This window comes from Lissotriton vulgaris, chromosome 5, assembly GCF_964263255.1.
Source record: "Lissotriton vulgaris chromosome 5, aLisVul1.2, whole genome shotgun sequence".
Lineage (NCBI taxonomy): Eukaryota > Metazoa > Chordata > Amphibia > Caudata > Salamandridae > Lissotriton > Lissotriton vulgaris.
This window is the reverse complement of record NC_141693.1, coordinates 547,795,783-547,810,278: the sequence shown is the minus strand read 5'-3', so window position 1 is coordinate 547,810,278 and position 14,496 is coordinate 547,795,783. Positions and strand designations below refer to the sequence as shown.

Sequence of the window (14,496 nt, the reverse complement as noted above, 5' to 3'; positions counted from 1 at the left end):
TTTGTTTCTAGTCAGTGCATTTATGTAGAAGTTCGTTTCATCCATTCGTGCTCTCCAATATTACTATCGGTTGTACAGCAGACGAGTGCCTTCTTGGGAACTAGTTCGCATCTAAGTGTGTTTTTTGGAATCGTTGTTGTGGTCTAAGGTGTCCGCCCACAGTCGGCCCTATTCGTACACTGCACGTTAATCTGCTTAATTGCTCGTGGTCTTTCATCCTATTCATCTGGATAGTTTACTTTATGGTTAAGTTGTGTGCGTAGGCAGTGGTAGTGTTGCACACACACCGCTGTCAGAGATATGGAAGGAATCCTATGCCTTCAACTCTGGATGTGTGTAATCTACCTACCGATTAAGGGGAGGGCCAACTGCTTCCTGATTGTATTCAACTGTGCCTTTAGAATACAGGGGTTCACCAGCAACTCTTCAATTGGACGTTCATACACAATGCATTTCCCCCTGTACCCCAGGGATGATACTCAGTAACAGGTTCTCCAATCAGAAACGGCGCCCATTCAAGTGCAGCACGCACTCTTAGTATGATCGCTTTTATATTCGGCACCGCAGTGGAGCTTATTGTTGTATATTTATTTGACGTTACAAGCATTCCGTGGTGATATGTGGCAGGTTTCTATGTTTAAGTTAAGAACGCAGACTTCCCACCGGCAGTAAAGCACTTTGGTCGACGTGGCCTTTTTCGGAACGATACTGTGTATTCTATATATATATTTTCCTCACAGCAACATTAAAGGTTTCAGAAACGCCAATATTTTCGATACAACGTACTGCATAATGTTTCCTCATGCATGCATTGCATAGGCATCGCTAAGGTGTATGTTTTCGTTGAGGACCCCTGCACAAACTACTATCGCAGCTAAAACTCAGGGCCCCAGATTAAGAACACACTTCCGTGGAGGCGGCCACGCCATCTGCCTGCCTCTGGAGGAAGTAGCAGCTACAGTAAATCAGCCCCTTTGATGTCAGCCAGGGATCCTGGGATGGCATTCGAGCTTGAGCTTGTGACCTGGTAACCATAGAGACATTAACCCATTGGAATTATTTTGTCCTATGCTTTTCATGCACAGAGGACGTTAAACGGAACAAACAAATTCTCCTGAAAAGAGCTTCCTAGATTGCTGGAAGGGGCAGTCCCTCGAATCTGGGGTACACCTCCTCCACCTCTGGCCAAGTTCGACCCCACGTATGGAGCTCTCCCTTCATTGTTTACCTCCTCTCTTTCATCACTTCTCCCTTACCCTCCCTCTATTTCCTCCACCTCCTCCACCTCTGGCCAAGTTCGACCCCCCGCCCCACGTATGGAGCTCTCCCTTCATTGTTTACCTCCTCTCTTTCATCACTTCTTCCTTACCCTCCCTCTATTTCATGCTAGAGGCTTCATGCGAGCCTCAGCTGGTGAAACTCTGCTTCTGTGCCACCCCTGACCTCTGCGTGGGGCTCTTTGCATGTGTGTGGGGCTCTTTGCGTGTGTGTGGGGCTCTTTGCGTGTGTGTGGGGCTCTTTGCGTGTGTGTGGGGCTCTTTGCGTTTGTGTGTGGGGCTCTTTGCGTGTGTGTGGGGCTCTTTGCGTGTGTGTGTGTGGGGGGGGGGGGCTCTTGCGTGTGTGTGGGGGCTCTTGCGTATGTGTGTGGGGGGCTCTTGCGTGTGTGTGTTTGTGTGGGGGGCTCTTGCGGGTGTGTGTTTGTGTGGGGGGCTCTTGCGTGTGTGTGTGGGGGGGCTCTGGTGTGTGAGGGGGGCTCTTGTGTGGTGTGTGTGGGGGGCTCTTGTGTGTGTGTGTGTGGGGGGCTCTTGTGTGGGTGTGTGTGTGCAAATGCAATACGTCTTGCATTTGCGACAGAGTAAGCTATAAGCATTGTAAATGAGAATGCCATTTATTTATCTGTTTTCAAAACCAACACATAAATAAAAAGTTTGTCATTTACAATGCCAATAGCTCAAACTTTTCTGAAGGCGAAACCGTTGCATTGTAAATGCTTGTTATCGCCTTTGTAAAGACATTACAGACCTTCACATATTTACTGTGCATAGTGTTTTAGACGAGGCCAAGCAGCATGCCTCTCTTTGAATAAAACGTCAGTTTTTCGTTTGGTTGTATGAGATCAGCTGCCTTCTAGAAGCCTCTAGAAGTACTTGCACTATGTTATAAACTGCCTCCTGAGCTGGACGTGTATTTCCCGGCCATAAGGGTACTTTACGGACTCTGCAGAAGGAAGGGAAGGGCTATATTATTCAGTGGCAACAAGAGCCCCCACTCCAAGATCTAAAAGGGGGCTGAAGGGGTGGGGGCACTGGGCCCGCTGGAGTGTTATACTTGATCCCTCTTAAATATGATGATTTATTTGCCTCTTCTGCCTGTAGGGCTGCAGACACAATTTTCTTCAATAAGACTGTAGGATAATACAACGACTGTGGTGAGGGCTATCTTCTTCGCTGCCAAATTAGCTGAACGCAGTGAAGGAGAAGAGAATTAATAAACTCGGGTAAAATGCCCCCAAGGACAGAGCGAACAGAAAAAGTGACACCGAGAAAAAAAAGTGAGAAATGGAGTAAAGTGTATGGCTGGATACATGATGGATGGATGAGTAACTGGTTTGCATTGATTGATGGATGGAAACGCAAAAGGAAGGACGGATGGATAGAGACAAGAATGGGTGGAAGAAGGATGGATAGTAGAAACTCTTCTAAGGAGGGTTGGGCCCCTTTGCATCCTTTGCTGGATGCCATCAAAGGTATCCGAGTAGGGACATTTTAATATGTTGGCCACTCCCTTGATAATAATGCCACAATAAAATATGTTCCTCCATTTTTGTGTAGGAGCACTAAATAGTGTGTTTACTGGGTGTATGGGTCCCATTCAGAGCACAAGTCTTGGGGGGCATGCAGGTACATGGCGTCCACCCACTATTTTCACTTGGTGGACGCCATACCCTCTGCCAAGAAGTTGGGCCCCACAGAAATATGCTGAGCTTGTAGTGTAATTTTAAGACACTGGGACACGTTCAGCAGACATTCCCTGCAACTTGTCTGCTTTCCATTCCCAGCAGCAACCTGCAGGCAGCGAGAAAGCTTTTTTTTCACCTCCAGCTGGATCGAAGTTAAAGGGCCATTAGGCCTCCTTTTGTTTGAATATAAGTCAAGAAAAAACTGTGCTTGAGTCACCTTAGAGCCCTCCGAAGCGTAATAGAACTGGCAAAACCTACAAATTCTCAAATTATTGCTGTCCAGACCCACCTGGGTTGACTTTTTATTTAAACAATTATGAAAAGTATCTCCTTACTAGGTTTCGTTTTAATTTCTTTTTCAGGTTAGTTACTTTCCCCAACATTCAAGACTGGTCTCATACACTTATCCCCTGTCCCTGTGACGACTCTTCACCCCAATCGACAATGCATATTTTATTTTTTTTGTAAATTTTATTGTTTTCCCAGAAAGGCTTGGATTTTGCCTGTTCTTAAATTACTCGGTCTCAGATCATGTAAACCCGCATACCTGTCCTTGCAATCTCTGGAGTCAAGCTTTATTGCAAAGATCATAGCTAACTTTTTAAAAACCTGTATTATATATCGACGCAATCATGAGTAATTATCATTTTAAAATGTATAAAATGTTTTATCTGCTTTTGTACTTTTTATGGTTGCAAAAACAAATGGCAATCGAATAAAAGTTTATGAAACGAAACGTTTGAATATTCTAACTGAAAGTGGCCTGGAACCTCACACTTCAGTGTAAATGCCACAGGGGGGAAACAAAGGCACACAGCTTGTTATCTATTCACAGGCACTTGAGAGGTATGCTTTTGCCTTTGTTCAGTCCCTATATATAAGAGATGCATGCACTGTAAGAATGTCAGGTGTGTTGGTCTGTCCCAGTATTTACACCAATAACAATTTCAATGGCACTATTTTATTTCTTTTATAGTGCTCTGCAACCCAATGTAGTTTGTCAGAGCTCTTTACGTAACATACACATTATACAAACATTGATAATAAATCAATGTACAAGATGAGTTATATGACACAGGGTTGCAAGGTGTAGGAGTCAGATGTTCTTCATCGCTCACTGTGCTAGATTACAAGGATTACAATTTATGAACTGAAGTAACAAAAGGATCTCTCTGTTCAAAACAGTATCCCACTTTACTATCTACATAAAATACAAATCTGTCATCTGCATGTTACGTGATGTGCTTTGCAGGAGACACATTAACCTTATACTACTTTGATTCAAATCTGGAACTTCACAAAATACAGATCTCTCTAACAAATGCGTTAAACTCCAGAGTTATCTCACCATTATTACTATTTCCCGAGATTTACTCGGCACTTTTACAGCAGATGCCTAAACCCAATAAAATATTTTAAAATGTAGAATTTGCAACCAATTAAGCATAACACATCTATTGCCATGCTTCTCCTTGTTTCCAGTTTCTTTGTGGCAGGGTTTAAAACAAGCAATTGCAATGCAATAGGCCTCGCCTTTGCGAGAGTTTAAGCTATTGGCATTGTAAATCAATCAATCAAACCAGTCAATCAATCCGGGAATTGTAAGCGCGCTACTCACCCATGAGAGTCTCAAGGCACTGAGGGGGGTCTGCAGATCTGTTTAGCCGAAGAGCCAGGTCAGGGTGTTCAGGGAGGGGGCCCGTCTGATATCTGCTGGTAGCTCGTTCCAGGTCTTGGCTGCAATGTAGATGTGTGGGGTTTCGGCCAGTGCTAGGTTGGAAGATCAGAGGTTTCTTTTGGGTACATGGAAGTTGATTCGGTCATTGAGGTATTTGGGTTCGTTGTTGTGTAGGCATTTGTAGGCGTGAGTGAGGATTTTGAAAGTGGCTCTTTTCTCCACGGGAACCCAGTGGAGACTTTGTAGGTATTGACGATGTGTTCATGTCAGGGGATGCAGAGGACGAGTCTGGCGGCGGTGTTCTGTATTGTCTGGAGTTTGCGGAGTAGGGATTTGTTGATGGTGGCATAGAGTGCTTTTTCCATAGTCCAGTCTGCATGCATGGTGATGAGTGCGTGGGTGGCAGTCTTCTTTGACTCTAGGGGATCCACTCGAAGGTCTTGCGGAGGATGCAGAGGGTGTTGAAGCAGCTGGAGGTGACGGTGTTGACTTGTTGGTTCATGGTGAGTGAAGGGTCGAGTATGATGTGGATGTTCTTGATGTGGTCTGAGGGGGTAGGTGGGCTTCCGAGGGCGGTCGGCCACCAGGTGCTGTCCCATGCAGAAGGGGTGGTACTGAGGACGAGGACTACTGTCTTCTCGGTGTTGAGCTTCAGGCAGCTGTTGGTCATCCAGTCTGCGACATCCTGCATTCCTTTCTGGAAGTTGAGTTTGGCAGTGGTGGGGTCTTTGGTGAGGGAGAGGATGAGCTTGGTATTGTCGGGGTAGGATACGATGTTGAGGCTGTGTTGTCGGAAGATAGCTGTGAGGGGGGCCATGTAGATGTTGAAGAGGGTGGGGCTCAGGGATGAACCCTGTGGAACTCCGCAGGTGATTTTCGTGGGGTCGGAGAGGAAGGGTAGGAGTCTGATCTTTTGGCTTCTTCCAGTGAGGAATGATAGGATGCAGTCCAGGGCTGTTCCTTGTATGCTTGCGTCGTGTAGTCTCTAGTGTGCCATGGGAGACGGTGTTGAAGGCCGCTGATAGGTCGAGTAGGATGAGGGCTAGGAGTGGCCTCGGTCCAGGAGGGTGCGGATGTCGTCTGTGGGGGCGAGTAGGGAAGTATCTGTGCTGTGGTTGCTTCGGAATCCGGATTGGGACGGGTCGAGGATGGCGTTCTCTTCAATGAATCGAGTCAGTTTCCTGTTGACTGTTTTCTCAGCAACTTTGGTTGTGGAGGGGAGGAGAGAGATGGGCCAATAGGTCTTGAGGTCGGTGGGATCAGCTGTGGGATTCTTGAGCAGAGGTCTGACTTCAGTGCACTTCCAGTCATCTCGGAAGGTGCCTATTTTGAAAGTGTTGTTGATGGTAAATGACAATGCCTTTTATGTATCTGTTTTGATAATTACCACATAAGTAAAATGCTTTGTCATTTACAATGTCAATAGATCAAACTCTTGTAAATGTGAGACCTATTTCATTTCATAGAAGCTGCCGCCATTGTCCTGGGCTGCTTGGAAAGTGAAAGCGTGCATGGCAATGCTGAATGTTGCAGGAAAGCATGTCATGCCTGCTGTAGTTGAAACTCCGTAAAGAAAATAGTGCTCAAGACTAAATAAGACTTACCCTGTGATAACCAAAGTAAAAAAAAAATCCTCATGGGAGGTTACAAATAAAGACCAGGTGGTACTAATGAAGTACTAACAAGCCTATGAAGTAATCAGAAGCCAGCATTTACGAAGGACAATGACATAATCCAATGCCAAATATGGGTGGAGAATTACTCAAATACAGCATGCCTCTCAGTGCAGTGCATGCGCTGCCCAGGTTCGACCTAATGAGGCTCCTACAACTCTAACTAAAAGCAACGGAAACATTTTATTTGGAAAGGTAGTACATTTCAATTTGAACTAAAACTTTGAAGGAAGAAAAACAGCGTAGGAAACTAAACAAAGGCGTCCCACTCACCCAGTCAAAACGGATCCTGCAATACTTTAATACACAGCTACCTTTAAACATAGCTGAATGCATTTGAACGAAACCTCAAGCAATGTCATATCCTATACTTAATCTATAAAGCGTTAATCAATGCTCATTACATGCTGCAGCAACGTTTGGAGGTACCTTAACAGCACTAAAAAGCCTAAACAAACGAGCTCTCAAATGATAGGAAGCGAAAAGGACAGCCGACCCAAAGACCTAATTACGGCTCACGACGAACCTTTAAAATGGAACAACGACCTCCCACCACGAGGGAAGGGAACACTGTTCCATCAAGTAGCCTAAGACCAAAGCCGACCCAATTACAGCCCAGTCGGGATGACCTGAGCCTCGAGGAATGCCGCAGCAACGGTTTACCCGACTGGATGACTCAGCCTCTCACCTACTGATAAGGTTGCCCCCTCTCTTATAGAGAGGGCCATGCTCTGCTAAAAACTCAAATGCCAAAACCCTCAGAAAACCCTGACAATCTCTCCGTATTACACAATGTAGCCATTTAAGCAGGCCAGACTCTGAAAGTTTATTTGTGACAAATCAATCAATCAATCAGAGGATTTGTAAAGTTCACTACTTACCCGCGAGGGTCTCAAGGCGCTGGGGGGCGGGGAGCCGCTGCTAGTTTTCGAAGAGCCAGGTCTTGAGTAGACTCCTGAAAGTCTGCGGGTCCTCAGTTTGTCGTAGGAAGAGAGGGAGGGTGTTCCAAGTCTTGGCGGCGCGGTGGGAGAAGGACCTGCCCCCGGAAGTGGTTCTGAGGATGCGTGGGATGGCGGCCAGTGAGAGGTCGGCGGAGCGGAGTTTCCTGTTGGGTACGTAGAATGAGAGTCGGTTGTTGAGGTAGGGTGGGCCGGTGTTGTGGAGTGCCCTGTGTGCGAGGGTCAGGAGTTTGAAGGAGATTCTTCTGTCGACAGGGAGGCAGTGCAGGTTTCTCAGGTGGGGGTGATGTGGTCTTGGCGCGGGATGTCGAGGATCAGGTGTGCAGAGGCGTTCTGGATTCTTTGAAGTCTGTTGATGAGCTTGGACGGGGCTCCGGCGTAGAGGGCATTTTCGTAGTCAAGTCTGCTGCTGACAAGGGCGTGGGTGACGGTTTTCCGTGTGTCTGTCGGGATCCATCTGTAGATCTTGCGGAGCATGTGGAGGGTGTAGAAGCAGGTGGAGGAGACTGCGTTGACTTAGTTGGTTATGCTGAGTTTTGAGTCGAGGATGAATCCTAGGTAGCGTGCGTGGTTTGTTGGTGCCGGGGGGCTGCCCAGTGATGCGGGCTATCAGGAGTCGTCCCAGGCTGAGGGGTTGGGCCTGAGGATGAGGATCTCCGTCTTGTCCGTATTCAGTTTGAGCCGGCTTTCTTCCATCCAGTCGGCAACGTCCTTCATACCACGATGGAGGTTGGATTTGGCGGTGAGGGGGTCCTTGGTGAGGGAGAGGATCAGTTGGGTGTCGTTGGCGTAGGAGATTATGTTGAGGTCGTGTTGTCTGGTGATGCGTGCAAGTGGTGCTATGTAGATGTTGAATAGCGTCGGGCTAAGGGATGATCCTTGCGGGACACCGCAGACGGTCTTTGTGATTCCGGAGTGGAACGGGGGGAGGCGGACTCTTTGGGTTCTATCGGAGAGGAAGGAGGTGGTCCAGTCCAGGGCCTTGCCTCGGATCCCTGCGTCATGGAGGCACGTGCGTAGAGTGTGATGGCAGACGATGTTGAAGGCGGCGGAGAGGTCCAGTAGGATGAGGGGTGCTGTCTCGCCGTTGTCGAGTAGGATTCTGATGTCGTCTGTGGCGGCGATGAGGGCGGTCTCGGTGCTGTGGTTCCTGCGGAAGCCTGACTGGGAGGGGTCGAGGATGCTGTTGTCTTCTAGGTAGCGGGTGAGTTTGGTGTTGATGATCTTCTCTATGACTTTTGCTGGGAACGGAAGCAGGGAGATGGGCCGGAAGGTCTTGAGGTCGCTCGGGTCCACCTTGGGATTCTTTAGTAGGGCGTTGATCTCGGCGTGTTTCCAGCTCTCAGGGAAGGTCGCGGTCTCGGAGCCGTCGGTTTTGTGGATGATGTGGTGGGGAAGAGGGTCGGATGGGGCGCCTGAGTGGATGGTGCTCGTGGTTTTGATAGTGTCCTCGGTGTTCACGTTGGTCCAACTAGTGAGGAGGTCGTGGTCAGCGAGGATCGGTGGGTCCAGTGTGGTGGGGTCAGCAGGGTTTATCCGAGGGTTGAAGCTGTTGAGTATGTCGGTGATCTTGGGGTGGAAGAAGGCAGCGAGGGCGTCGCACAGGGCTTGTGACGGCGGGATGTGGTTTGTGCAGGAGCTGGGGTTTGAGAATTCCTTCAAGATCTTAATAAGCTCCTTGCTGTTGTGTGCGTTGTTGTCGAGGCAGTCTTTGAACAAACCATCAGAACTGCAGCCACCTAGGGGTGATTGCCCCCTAAACTCTTCCCACTGAGGCAGATTACTGAAGCTCACTTGTGCATCCCCCTGTTTTGAACACCTGTATTTGGCTGCAATATGCACTCATATGCAGAAAATAAAGAAATGCAGGTAGCTCCCATAAAAATGTGTTCGAGGCATATGAGCTGCAGATTGCACACTGTGCATAGATCGCAACCTAGTGTTGGGCCCGGATGTTTGCAGTTTGTTGTTGTCCTGAAAAGTTCTTTGGAAGTCACGAGATAGGTGACTCCTCCTTTGGACCACATTGCGCATGGGCTTAAGCTCCATCCCCAGATTATTTTTTTCCGCCATCGGGCTCAGATTTGTTTCCTGCGCTCAGGTTAGAAACCGATTTTCCTTCGGCACGCAATCCTCACCCAGTTCGACGATATTGTTTCTATCGCGCTCTACATCGACCCGATTCTTCACCACTTCGAAGCCTTCGATTCTGGTCGTCGACGAAGGCCTTCGGTCCTACCTAGGCCTTACTTTCTGACTCATGGAAAGGACGCCATTCAAGAAGTGTCCTCGATGTGGGTCGAAGTTTCCCCACAGCGAGCTACATGAGGTGTGCAACCTTTGCCTCTCACCGGAGCACGAGGCCAAAGACTGTTCCGCTTGTGCCTCCTTCCACTCCAAGAATACGATCCGGGACCGACGAGCTCGAAGAACAATAGCTCGCTCGTCAGCTTTGATCCCCGATGACATCTTCGAAGAGGGCGTCGACGTGCCAGAACACCAGCACGTTGAAGAGAGTACCAGCTCCTCAGACGCTGAAGACTCCGACATCGAGGAAGTCACTCCAGCTCAACGGGTCATAAGTAAGATCGTCGACCCCAACCTTTCCTCAACACCCTCTAAAAAGGCTTCAGGCACACCCTCACCTTTGGGCCCGGGTGCACACCGAGAGACTGCTTCCAACGCCCCGCCTTTAGGCCCGGCAAAGAAGCCCTTTAAGCCTTCAGGCAGCTCGGGCTCGAGCCAACCTGTCCACGGTGCCGATCCTACACCGACACCGAAGAAAAAGCCATCTTACCACGCCGACCGTTGCTCCGATACCTAAGCACACGGCGCCAAAGACTGGCAGCGGCTCATCGATGCCGAAACCGCATTCGGAGCCGACTAAAAAACCGCCTAAAGCTCCAGATTCACACGCTTCGGAACCGAAAAAACACCCCGAACCGAAGAAACGGGTTCCGGTAAAGGACACTTCAAAAGGGCACACTTCTAAACCGTAATCAGCTACCGACTCAGTGCCGAAAAAACCTACAGAGCCAAAAACCTCAACACCGAAGGATCTGCCCTGTTCAGAGTATCTTTTCACACCTGATCCTAACCAAAAATCTCTTGTTGAGGTTCCTAAGACTGGTCAATTGACTCTCAGTTCCAAAAAAAGACCACTTGATGCACCAGCACCTCCTCCTCCTCCAAAGAAGAGAGACATTGCAACCTCTCCATTAAGGGGGCCTTCTCCTCCACCTCCCCATACTGTTTCTCCTCCTACACCTACACCATCCCCTAATCCACAAGATGATGTAGAAACAGAGTCTGATGACACAGATGGAGGTGCACATGACCCAGCAGGGACCAATAGTCCTCCTCAGTCACCTAATGCATGGGATGATTACAACACCCCTGATATGCCTTATGTCCCACAAGACGACATATACCTTTCTAAACCCTCCCCAACAGAGGACACTATAGGTTTTAACCTACTAGTCCAAAGAGCTGCCCAATATAATGGGATGGACTTACACACAGATCCGGTGGAGGAAGATTTCCTACTAGCCATTTTTGATAACACACAAAGGTCTACTGCCATTTTACCAATGCTCAAAGGTGTAATCAACCATGCAACTGAGGTTTTTAAAGACCCCATCAGGGCTAGGGTCCTCAATCCTCGAATTGAGAAAAAATATAAAGCTGCCTCTACAGATCCAGTCTATATTAAAGGTCCAGCACCATTAGACTCTTTAGTAGTGTCTAATGCATGTAAACGTGCTAATTCTCAGACATCAGGTCAGGCCTCACCACCAGACAAGGAATCCAAGCTACTTGACGCCTCAGGCAAAAGAACAGCGTCACAAGCAGCTAATATCTGGCGCATCGCCAACACCCAAGCGTTGCTGGCCAGAGCTCATTATGATGAACTAGAGTCCATAATGCAGCATTTACCTGACAAATACAAAAATAGGGCGAATGAACTTATACAGGAAGGTAAAAATATTACCAACACTTCCATTCGCTGTGCCCTAGATGCTGCAGATACCGCCTCAAGGGCAATTAATACCAGCACCCTCCTACGTAGACATGCTTGGCTACGTATGTCAGGTTTTAAACCTGAAGTACAAAACTCCCAGACGTTCTTTTCGTCGCTCATCATACAGAGGCAACACTAGAGGCTACTCCTCCGAAAGTCCCTCCACCTCTTACAAAACTCCTAGCCAATCCACATTCACTAATGGCTACCAAAGGGGGTTACAGGGGTAACAACAACAAAAGGCAGAGGCAAAACCAACAACTCCGGCTCTGCCTCTACCCCTACCCAATAACTTTCCTCCCCCCCCCCCCAACATTCCACTCCTGTGGGGGGAAGACTGCAACAGTTTCATCCTGCCTGGACCAACCTCACACCAGACAGGTGGGTGTGACAAATTATTCAATCAGGTTACTGTCTAGAACTAACATCTACCCCCCCAAACATACCACCCAAACAGCGTCCAATGTTACAAGAACATCTAGCACTGTTAAAGCAAGAAGTAGAATCCCTGCTACAAAAAAGTGTAATAGAACGAGTTCCTCTGCACCAACAAAACAAAGAGGTTTACTCTCTATATTTTCTGATTCCAAAAAAGGACAGCTCTCTAAGGCCTATTCTAGACCGCAGACCGCTAAACATATACATACAGTCAGACCATTTTCACATGGTCACACTCCAACAAGTCCTTCCGCTTCTGTCGCAAAACGACTTCCTTGCTACTTTAGATCTCAAGGACGCATACTTCCACATTCCCATTCACAAGGCTCACAGGAAGTATATCAGATTTGTAATAGACGGACAGCACTATCAATTCAAAGTACCAAGTGCTTAGCAGTAGTGACAGCGCATTTACGAAGACAACTCATCCATGTCTTCCCGTACCTCGACGACAGGCTCATAAAAGCCAGCTCATACAACCAATGCATAGAACACACTCATGCCACAATAAAATGTAAATGTACAACTGCTTCACGACTTGGGTTTCACAATAAACCACGCCAAGTCCCATCTACAACCATCCAATGTACAACAGTACCTTGGTGCCACAATAAACACCTCAAAAGCGCTAGCTTATCCCACTCAAGCAAGGATAGCCAGCATGCAAACTCTTCTAACAAGGTTTCAGCTACAATACTCCCTTCCAGCAACAGTGTTCATGCAGCTCATAGGGATGATGGCCTCTTGCATTTACATAGTGCCCCATGCAAGACTTCAAATGCGTCCACTACAAGAATGCTTATCACGTCAGTGGAACCAGGCTCAAGGTCAATTGACAGACCTAGTGTTGGTAGACGGTCGGACTCATCGCTCTCTGCAGTGGTGGAACACCAAAAACCGTTCCAAAGGACGACCGTTCCTAGAGCCAGTTCCTCAGATAATCTTAACTGCGGACGCATCGCTCTCCGGCGCCGGGAGCCCACCTACTGCAACACACCATGAAAGGCAGGTGGACACCACAACATAATTTACTCCACATCAATCATTGGAGTTACTTGCAATATTCCTAGCACTAAAAGCGTTCCAAAAGCAAGTATCAAACAAAGCTGTGATAGTCCGCACAGACAACATGTATTACATACAGAAGCAGGGAGGCACACACTCCCTGCAGCTATCTCAACTAGCACAGGACATATGGTGGTGGGCTATACCTCAAAACATATTCCTTCTAGCCCAGCATGTTCCAGGAGTACAAAATACCATAGCGGATCTGTTAAGTCGTCAAACACAACAGACCCACGAGTGGGTACTTAATATGCAAGTTTTTCAGCCATTCTTTCAGATATGGGGACAACCTCCGATAGACCTATTTGCCACCTACGAAAATGCCACTGTCCAAAGGCAATGCGATATGGATGAACTGGTCAAACAGATTTGCGTACGCTTTTCCACCTCTACCACTCATGCCACTAGTAGCACGCAAACTACAGCAGCATTCTCTGACCCTCATCCTAGTTGCAGCAACGTGGGCCAGACAGCCGTGGTACACCACACTGCTACAACTTTTGGTAGTACCGCAACAAAAACTACACCTGTCTCCACACCTCTTAACACAGAACCGTGGAGAGGTCAGACACCCGGACCCAGCTCAGCTCAAACTTGCGATCTGGCTCCTGAAATCCCAGAATTTGGATATTTGAACCTTCCTCCAGACTGCATGAATGTCAAAAAAGAAGCTAGACGTCCAACCACTAGGGCATGTTATGCAGCCAAGTGGAAACAATTTGTAATATATTGTCACAACAACAATATTAATCCTCAAGATGTGTCTATTCAACACATCATAGGATACTTACTGCATCGCCAAAGATGCACTTAGCCAATACGTCTATTAGACTACATCTTGCTGCAATAGCAGCATATCTGCAAAACAGACAACATCTATCTCTATTCAGAGTGCCTGCCATTAAAGCCTTTATGGAAGGCCTTAAAAGAATAATTCCTCCCAGAGTACCACCTTCACCTGTGTGGAATTTAAATGTTGTTCTCACACGGTTAATGGGACCTCCCTTTGAACCCTTACACAAATGTGAACTACAATTTTTAACAAGGAAAGTTGCGTTCCTAATAGCTATTACCTCTCTGTGGAGAGTTAGTGAACTACAAGCACTAACCATTCAAGAACCCTTCTTGCAAATGCATCACAATAAGGTAGTTTTACGTACTAATCCAAAATTCTTACCCAAAGTCATTTCTCCCTTCCATCTCAATCAATCTGTGGAACTGCCCGTTTTCTTCTCGCAGCCACAGACAGTACCAGAAAGAGCTCTTCACACATTAGATGTCAAAATAGCATTGCTATACTACATAGAGAGGACACAACCCTTTCGTAAGACAAAACAACTTTTTGTGTCTTTCTCACCACCACACAAAGGTAATCCCATTTCAAAATCTGGGACAGCTAGATGGATTGTCAAATGCATACAGATTTGTTACCACAAAGCTAAACGTACATTATCTGTTCCTCCTAAAGCCCACTCTACAAGAAAAATTTGGGCTTCAATTGAATTATTAGGTAACATTCCCCTAGATGACATCTGCAGAGCAGCTACATGGTCTACACCGCACACATTCACTAAACACTATTGTGTAGATGTGCAAACCAAGCAACAAGCTAATGTGGGCCAGGCCGCTCTCAAAACATTATTCCAAACTACTGCAACAGATAGGGGGGGGGTCGCCGCTAGGGATGGGTACTGCTATACAAT

The 14,496-nt window shown here is 47.4% G+C and overlaps 1 protein-coding gene across 2 annotated transcripts in view; it reads left to right on the top strand.

The window, feature by feature from the left end:
• PRXL2A (peroxiredoxin like 2A) overlaps positions 1-14,496 on the top strand; it is a 304,325-nt gene that overhangs the window by 130,966 nt on the left and 158,863 nt on the right. The window lies entirely within an intron of this gene.